At 31.5% G+C, this 10,148-nt stretch overlaps 1 long non-coding RNA gene across 2 annotated transcripts; it reads left to right on the top strand.

The window, feature by feature from the left end:
• The first annotated feature begins 6,158 nt into the window (after positions 1-6,158).
• Positions 6,159-9,533, top strand: LOC145576467 (uncharacterized). 2 transcript variants are annotated; one of them, XR_014098396.1, is made up of 8 exons: positions 6,159-6,386; positions 6,655-6,738; positions 7,050-7,117; positions 7,214-7,307; positions 7,501-7,575; positions 7,684-7,819; positions 8,856-8,919; positions 9,109-9,533. It is a non-coding gene; the product is annotated as an uncharacterized LOC145576467 (long non-coding RNA). The 2 variants fall into 2 exon arrangements; XR_014098395.1 differs by having other exon boundaries at positions 8,856-9,533.
• The last annotated feature ends 615 nt before the right edge of the window (positions 9,534-10,148 follow it).

Genomic DNA, 10,148 nt, shown 5'->3' with positions numbered 1-10,148 from the left:
GAGAGAGAGAATAAGCTTTAGCTTAAAGAGGGGAATTGATGATGATTGGTTGTGAATGAAAATAGAGGAAAAAACCACTATTTATAAAGAAAAAACGACGAAAAAGATCAGAAAAAGAGTCAGAATCCGACTCGGAGTAAAAGTTTTTCATCGCGTGATGATGGTTACATCGCGACGCGATGCTCATATCGCGTAGAAATTAGGATCGCTGTGCGATATTTCAATCAATGCGCAATGCTTTTCAAAAGATAAGATTCGTATAGAATCCGACTTCCAATCAAATTGGGTTAGTCAAATATCCATACTTATCCTTATTTTATCATAATTAAATCTATTAAAAATAAGTGTTATCCGATATAAAATCCTTAGTCTTTATCTTTTCAAAAAGAGGATAAATTAGAACCTTCTAGAAGATTCTAGAAGATAATAATCAATCCTAATGGATTTAGGACTTAAAACAATCTTCTAGATAATTCTAGAAACTTGTGATAAATCCTAATGGGTTTAGGAATGAAATTAAGGTTAATGGACCGTCCACATGATCAATAGGTCCGCGGATAAGACTCCGGTTGGGCCCAGTTTAGCATTTTGGCCATAACTTCTTCGTTAAAACTAGGATTTGAGCTTATAATATATCGTTGGAAAGATCTTTTTTCAAGCCCCATCCAACTAAATAATTATTGGACCCAGATTATGGACCAAAATCAACTGGTTTGGACGTTTATATAAAAAAGGACACAAAAATGATTTTAAGGACACGAAATGAATTATTTTAACTTATAACATTTAAAGAAAGGTTAAAAAGGGGGAAATTCAAGAGACTCTTCAACTCTTCACCTAACTCGATAATCAAAGACGTGAAAGGTACTCATCACTGGATTTGGTTTTTGGGGAGACTCAATTAGGTGTCTACAGCTATATAACCACAATTATTCAACATGTGTCAAGGAAGCTCTAATTGGCTTCTACAGCTAGGGGTATTCTTTTTTTTTAATCTAATTGTTTGCCCCCGAGAAGGTTTAACTTGATTCTTGGCCCCTAATCTATGGAAAGAGACTCACTTCACCTAGTCTTTATTCCAAGATCACACATATTCAATTGTTCTAATTTTATATAATAATTAATTTAAAGATATTATCACTCAAAGTATTGCATTGGCATACGTGCACAAGGGAAATGATTTATTTATTTAAACACAAAGGGAGTAATTCACATTATAGTAAACTTGCCTATATGTAGGTAAATTTTGTCATTAAACTATGGAAATTTTATCAGGAACTACCCCATACATAGTCTGTTTTGTTAACATTATTTGTAAACAACTACCCCTAAGATGCAGAAACTTTGTCTAGCACTACGTACCCTTTAATAGTTTTGTTCAACTTTTCGTTTGTAGGGCCCACAACCAGGTTTCCCCACCCAATTATTTTCCTTTCGAACTACCTCCCTTCTCCTTCATAAATTTCCCCTCCATTTTCCTTCATCCTTTCACTTTCTTTAGATTAACCTGATACTCCCTTTGTTTTTCTTTAAATGCATTAGTTTGACCAGTACATTTGCCGAGATACAACTTTGACCATTAATATCTTTAATTGCCTACTAGTAAAAATAGTAACAAAATTATGTTATAAAACTAGACATTATGACTAATCTAATGATATATTATATAATAACATTTATTTATTATAAAGAGGTGAAAAAATTAAGTCAACCATGGTATGTGAATAGTGCAAAAGTCAAAGTGATGTAATTAAAAAAAAAATGAAGGGAGTAAAATCTTATTGCTCTAAATTTCTTGTTAATTTTGTAAAGAGAGTTTATTATGTGCGTCTTGCCGCACGAAACACCTCATACGTCAAAGCGTAAATACAGGAAATCAAAAAAGGCGCGGATTTAAAGCTCGGTAAATCGGGCTTCGTTAGCCCGATTAAAAAAGACGCGGATTTGAAGGCCCATTGTACAGATTGATATCCTCAAATGATTTGATGGTATCATCTAAACAATAATTATTACTTAATTGATATCCTTTAAAGACAAGATTTTATCATTCAACATATTACCATTAATCTTCAAACACAGGACTCTATCCTATATTAACTGTATGATATCCTCAAACACTAAATACTTCTTGATATCCTTGAAATAAATATTATTCAATTTGAAATAAATTAATACTAATATTAATTTATATCCTCCTAACTTAAGTTGATATCCTGTAAAGACTAAATACTAGTTGATACCCTCCTAACTTAACTTGATATCCTCTAAATACTAGATTTTATCATGCAACTGTTAATAATATAATCTAAACACTGGACGATATCCTACAACGACTGGTTGATATCCTCTAAAGACTAAATACTAGCTGATATCCTCCTAACAAAAGACCATTTCCTTAATTGGCTAGATTTTATCAAGCAACCTGTTACAAATATATATAATACAAAAATAGGATGATATCCTATGAAGTTAAAATATTAGCTGGTATCCTCCAATGACTAAATGATATCCTGCAAAAAGTAAATGATATCCTCTTAACACAAAATACTAGCTGATGTCCTCCTAAATAAATATGATATCCTCTAAAGACTAAATATAAGCTGATATCCTTCTAATTGAAAGTCATTTCCTTTAATGACTTGACTTAAACTACTAATATAATACAAAGGCAGGAAGATATCCTGCAACGACTAGACTTAACCTCCTATGACTGCATGATATCCTACAAATAATATACAACATTTTCTAAATACTAATGAGTAATAAGTCAAATAAAATATATCCTTAAAAAACTAGTAAATATCATAAAAAGAATTTACATTAAATTTCATGTTAATCCACATATTCTTAAACAAATTTCCGATTTTTATGCCTTCACTTCACAATCACATAGTTTTAAGAATTTTCAAGTCAAAACATTTATGTAAAAGACTTTATGACTATTAAATGTATGTTTGACTTAGGTTTTATGACTATTGTATATATAATCAACAATTCTGTGAGTTGCTCTTCTTGCTTGTTCATCAAAAAAAAAAGAACAATACTGTGAGTGACTTGTTAAGGAGATATATCATAAGAATGGCGAATAACCGTAGCAATACCAATAAAAGGCGTGGAAGAAAGCCTTTGATACAAGGATCTTCATCAAATATGGTAGAGGCAAAAGCTTGGGCGGATAATATATCAGCTAGCTGTGAAGGGGATTGTTTTAATTTCATTTCTTCTGAGTCTTATCATTCAGAAGGAATTATAGTAAGGCTTGTTTGCATATTAAATTATAGTTTATTTATTTTTCTGTGAATTATATTGTAAAATTTGTTTTATTGATGTAGAAATTTCCCTTAGATTTCTCTAAAAAACATTTCAGCAGGTTTGGGAAATAAACTGATGTTAAGTTGCGACTTTATGATACTGAATTCGAAGTGCAATTGAAGATAAAAACTTCTAAGAATAAGATCATTCAATGTTTTATTCAAAATGGTGTTGATATACTGATTGATGATTATGAAGTTCAAGTTGATGAAGGTGCTGTACTTAGCTTCTGCAGGAGAATTCTATTGTTTTTTTATGTTTATTTACAATTAAATTGTAATGATTAAGAGGGTTGGAATTTTTATTTTTTGAAATTTTAGTTAATGTGTTTTTTTTTTTTTGTGAATAATGTTATTAAATTAATAAATTTGAAATATTAGTTATCTAAAAATTTGTTCAATTTTTCATGAATTTATAGTTAGATATTCGTTGTTTCGATAAAAATGATATCCTCATAAAACTACTTTAATCACTAATCAGGATAATATCCTGATAAAATTACATCTAATGAAACTCAATGATATCCTCTAAAGATAGGATGCTATCTTCTAAAAGCTGGATAATATTTTCTAAATAGTGAATGATATCATCTAAAGTTTGAATGATATCTTATTCAAACCACTTTATTCAAAGCACTGAAATTTTTATTTTTCGGAAACTATAAACACTGCAAATTTTGTATATTATTCAAACCACTTTATTAAAAGGAACTGAAATTTTAATAATGTCTAGTCTTTTCAACCATTTTGCTGTGTTTAGTCTTTGTTTTGCACCATAATTTTTAGTTTTTTTAGGAAATTATAATACATTCTATTTCCGAAAACTAGAAAAACCTCCAATGTTTGCATCATATCCTCTAAAGATTGAATAATGACCTCCAATGACTACATAATATCCTTCAATGACTGCACGATATCCTCTAACAACTGAATGATATCATCTAATTACCTTCATGATATCCTTAAAAGACTATATTTTATCTTCTAACCTATCCTACAAAAACTAATTAATATCCTAAAAAGACTATATTTTATCTTCCAACCTATCCTACAAAGACTGGATGATATCTTCCAATGTCTTCATGATATTCTCCAAATAATGAACAATGTCCTCCAATGACTGCAAAATATCCTCTTGTGACGAAATGATATCATCTAAATAACAACAAATACTAGTTCATATCCTTGAATGACTGTATTTTATCTTTCAACCTATCCTACAAAGACCGGATGATATCCTGCAATATCTAAATGATATCCTTCAAAGTTGGAAAATGTAATTCTAATACAATACAATTTGTTCTAAATAGTATATGATATCAGCTAAAACGTGAATTATATCATGCAGTCATCATATCCTACAATGACTTCATGATATCTTCAAAGACACTCTTTTCATGTATCCTGCAATAACTGCGAGATATCCTTAAATGACTACAAGATATCCTCCAAAAACTCAATGATATCATCTAAATAACAAACACTAGTTTATATCCTTAAAAGACAATATTATATCTTTCAACCTACTCTACAAACACGGGATGATATCCTACAATGATTGTGTGCATGATATTCTCTAAAGATTAGATAATGTCCTCCTTATACTATAAAATATTTTCTAAATAGTGAATGATATCATCTAAAGTTTGAATGATATCTTATTCAAACCACTTTATACAAAGCATCTGAAACTTTGACAGTGTTTATTTTTTGGAAACTATAAATGCTGCAAATTTTTATCCACATTTTATTCAAACCACTTTATGAAAAGGAACTGAAATTTTAACAATCTCTAGTCCTTTCAACCATTTTGTAGTGTTTAGTCTTTCTTTTGCAACATAATTTTTAGCTTTTTTTTAGGAAATAATAAATTTATTCTATTTCCTATATGTATTTAGTCAAATAAAACATTATATTTTCAGACGTAAAGGCTAAAAATCATGTTAATTTGCATGAAAAAGTCAAGATTCATTTTCTTAATATATAACTATTTAAAACATTTAACTATAAAAAACATTTGCCTATATATAGCCTAACTCTATGTAAACCTTTGTCAATCAAAATTTAACTTACTTTCTTTCTTATTCATCTTCTTCTTCTTCTTTTCAAAAAAAAAAAAAAAAAAAACATATACCTCTTAGAAATGGAGAATGAAAAGTTTTATGAAAACATGGAACACTGCACTGTCAAATACAGATCGTCTTGCAGAATTTCACTTGTAAGATTATATTTCATTTTTATTTTTATAATTCTGTTTATGTCTTAATTAAAAATATAATTTTTTATTAGTGTATGTTTTTAGCCTCTCCCTCTTAGATGGAAGTTATTATTACTTTCATTTAAAGATACAACAAGAGTGTATCGAGGAAACAATAGACGTGTTTGGAACGTTAAGGTGCTGTCTGTGGAAGAAGGTACAGGGAATTCTAGAGGATTTTTCATTGATGAACAGTGGCAGGACTTTGTGGATAGAAATAATTTAGCTGTTAGTGAACATCTTCAAGTGTATTATAAAAATAAAACTTTCTATGTTAGAGTTTTGGATGATAACGGTAATGAAAGACTTCCTACTGAAGCCGAAAATGGTGTTTAGGATGTAGTACTATTATTTTATTTCAGTCACTAGTAGAAAAATACAAAAAAGCACAGAGCCATGCCCACCGGTTTTGAAAAAATGGGCGGGATTAGGCTTTTTTTAATTTCCACCGGTTCAGTTTGAACCGGTGGCATATGTTTTAAAGGCCACCGATTTTCCCAAAACCGGTGGCAATAATAAAAAAAAATCGCCCCTCTATTTTGTTTCTCTTTCCGCGTTCTCTTTCTCTTTCCTCTATCTCTCGTTCTCTTTCTCTTTCTCTCTCTCTCTCTCTCTTCTTTCTCCTCTCTCCTCAACTAGATCTCCCTCTTCTCTCCCTCTTCTCTCTCCACCGTGCCGCCGTCAATTCCTCCCGCTTCCCTCTATTCATGTTCACGGCGCGTCGGTCGGGCAGTCCTGGCAACGGCGGCAGTGGCGCAAGGAGCTGATACAAACCCACCTCTCGTCGTTTCCCCCTCGCGAAATGATTTTCCCTGAAGGTTTGTGCTTTTTTCTTCTTTTCTCTTTTAATAATTTCATTATTTTGTGTTTTTTGAGTTTTTATTTTTCTCAAATTTACAATTTCATGTTTTCGGAAACCAAGGGTTTTCTGATTTTCGATTTTAATTCAATATTACTCCATAGAAATTGTTCCTTTCTCAATTACATGTAGCACCGCAATTACTGAATTTTGACAACATTTCATCGTCAGATTTCTTGAAATCATATAGATCTGTGTTTTTGAGCTTTCAAATTACTGATGTGCAGTGGAGCGAACCTGGGTACGGGATTTAACCCGGGTATTGTGGCCATGTGAAGGTTGGGTATGGTGATGAGTTTGATGATGATGAGGTAAAGGATGTCTCTTGATAATTTTTCTGCATTTTCGTGATAATCTGACCCTAATTACAGAAAAAATTGAACTTGATGTGGGGCTTATCGATTTTGTCTTTGATATGTATATTCACATAGGTTTGTAAAGGTGAGATTTGATTTATATCTGTGATCAATGTTGAATTTTGGTTTGTCTATAAATCACTTAATTCTTAAGAAATAGATATGTAAGAACCCAATTTTGGTCGAACAATTTAATTTTGAAGTACTGCTTTTTGCTCGTGAGATTTTTCAATATTTTGTGTATATAGTAATTGTTTCTTGCATAGGTTTCTGTGATGGCTGTGATGTTTGGGTGCATGCTGAGTGTGCTAAAATTTGTTGCAAAAATCTCAAGGTTGGTTCACTCTTTGTTTTTGTTTTATTGACAAGACCTGGTGCTTGTAAAGACTGTTCTCAGAGGATTTATTTGTACATTCTGTTTCTATCTAAGGATTTGGAAGATGCGGAATATTCTGCCCTGATTGCAAGCCAAAGTTTGCATTTGAGCCATCATACTCTATCGCTCGACCTGAAGTCAAGCCAAAGTACGTGTTTACTTCTGTTTGTTATTACTGTTACTTTACTTTCATTGTTATCATCATTATTAATATTGTTATAATTTATTATAGATTTATAGTAAATACTTTTATTATTATTACTATTATTGTTGTTTCTGGCATTTATACAACCTATTTTGAGCTCAAACAATTTAGTAAGAGTTACTATTGTATGATACAGACAACTTGTGCCATCCGAAGAGGTAATTGTTGTGTGCAATGGTATGGAGGCATCATATATCCCAAGCCTTCACTTGTAAGTTCTGAAGGTTACAAAAATTATATATTATGCTCTTTTAAATTCTTTTTTTACATTTTGCAAACAATCTGTGATTAATTTGATTAATTGTTCTCTTCTTTTTAGGGTTGTGTGTAAGTGTGGTAAATGTGGGACAAGGAAACAGTCATTAAGTGAATGGGAAAATCACACTGGTTGTAGAGCCAAGAAATGGAAGCATAGCGTCAAAGTCAAAGGCTCAATGATCCCCTTGCAGCAGTGGGTAAGACAGTCCTTTCTGCTTTAATTTGAATATGTCAAAAGAACATTATGATTATCTTGGATTTAGCTATCATAGTTGTGTCATGCGATCAGTATCACTTGCCCCTGTATTTTATTTTTATTATGTGTTACCAATTTACTGATCTTTGTATGTGTGTAATTTGTTTCTGCACATTCAAGTATGCTATAATAAGCAAATGTTGTTGGTTTTCAACTGTATCTTTTTGGTACTCATTTTGACAGTGCATTAAGGTGATGAAGTTATGCGTAGCAGTTAACTTCTGGTGTTTGGTTTAGGCATTTCTAGCTCCTCCCCCTATCCCCCCCCCCCCAAAAAAAAAGAAAAAAGAAAAAAGACAGCAGTATTGTACTTGTATGTTGTATCTGTTCTGCTTTTACCAGGGCTTTAAAGTTTAGTGCTACAGCAAATGATTTGGATGTCATATGCTTTTATGGAATAGACTGTCCTTGTTTCTTTATTTTATAATCTGTTGGACTTTCTTATATAATCTTCCTAGTTAGAGCAATTGTCGTATCGTACCGTTTCTATTCAGATATCGCTATGTTAGTGGGGGAGAATATGTTGAATGTATGTCGTACTTTTGATTTATAAAATTTTAGCTGCTTCAATTTTTTTTTAATTTTTGATAGTGATGATTTGCTTTAGTGTATAGTATGTGCTGCAAATTTTATAATTAAAAATTTTAAATTAATAGTATGCTTTTGAAATCGCAGTGCTCCAAATACTATACAAGTTGAGGTTTATTTATAAATTACACTTGCTGAAGTTTGATATAGTTATAAACATGATATGCTAATATTCCCTCAAACAATCCTTGACCACTAGCAAGTGTAATTTATAAACTTCAAATTAGCACCAACCTGAAGAGCTGGTTACTTTATATTGAGTTTGGCATTTTTTTTTCATTTGTTTGAGCTCGAGTTCTAATAATTCTATTAGATATTTTGTCTTGCATGTGACTAAATTTTAGCTTGATTAGTAATTTGTGTTTTTGTTCGTTTGTTTTCTATTGCAGTTCATTGTGAATCCAGAATAAGGTAGAGCTAGAAATTCCGACTTTACCACGTCTGCCTCCTAGGGTAATACCTTCAACTTTCATTATTTGTGGCTTTGTGCCCCTTCATTTTTTTTCGAGCATTTCATAACTTTATTGTACTTGTTCTGATTTTTATGTACTACACATGCACTTCTATTGATATTGTTTTTGATTTATTGTTATTGGTCTACGCACACACCTTTTCTCATTTCTGTGAAATATTACAAACAAGAGTAATATTTTGCGACGGCGGGAGAAGAAGTTTCAAGGTACCTAGATGATGGGACAAGTCATGTTTTTGATTTACGAGCACGAGGGGCATAGTCTCGCAAGGCTGCTGGTGCTGCTGCCGCCTCGGAAGGCTGTTGCTGCAGCTGCCGCCTCGCAAGGCTCCTCTACAGCTGCTGCCTTGCAGGTGCTGTTGCAGTAGTTGCTTCTGTGATGCCGGGTTGCTGCTGCTTCTATGTTGTCGTGCTACTGCTTCTGTGTTTCTGTGTTGTTGCTTCTGTGGTCTTGTTCTGCTACTGTGCAACTGTATATTGCATGCTCTTTGTTTGTAACCTTGTATTTTATTTTATTTTTTTGGACGAAAATTGCAATATTACAGCATTTTTTTATGAAAATATGTAAGTTTATATATATGTTAGTGTTTATATATCAATTTAACTGAAAAAAATGCAAAAAAATTTTATTTTTTATTTTTTATTTTTTTTTGCCATTAAGGGCACCGATTCTGAACAGAAATCGGTGCTAATAACCCCTTTAAAAAAACGCGGTAAGGTTATTGCCACCGGTTAACCGGTGGCAAAAATATATATTGCCACCAGTTTTGAACCGGTGGATTTTCAAGGGAGTATTGCCACTCCCCAAATGCCCAACGGTTCAAAACCGGTGGCATAGAGGGGTTTTGAACCGGTGGGAAATTGCAATTTTCTACTAGTGAGTTTTAAAAGTTTTATAAATTATGTATTATGTTTTAATATTTTAATAAAATAAATAAAATATCTTGTGTTTTGTTTGTTATAATTTGTTATATTTGATAATTTATATCCTTAGTTTTACATATTATATAAGCAAATAAATACATCATTTCCTCATTTGAGAAAAAAATAATCTTAAATGATACAATTTATAAGCTAATATATAATATCAACACAAATGATATCTTCAAATACTTATATATAATATCCGCAACATAAAATATCATATCCTCAATTGAAATTTTTTTTCCTAAGTTAGTATGATATAAATAAAGCCTTATAGTATAATATA

Source organism: Chenopodium album, chromosome 13 (assembly GCF_948465745.1).
Source record: "Chenopodium album chromosome 13, dcCheAlbu1.1, whole genome shotgun sequence".
Taxonomy (NCBI): Eukaryota; Viridiplantae; Streptophyta; class Magnoliopsida; order Caryophyllales; family Amaranthaceae; genus Chenopodium; species Chenopodium album.
Note: the sequence above shows the minus strand (reverse complement) of the source record. Positions and strands in the feature narration are given on the sequence as shown.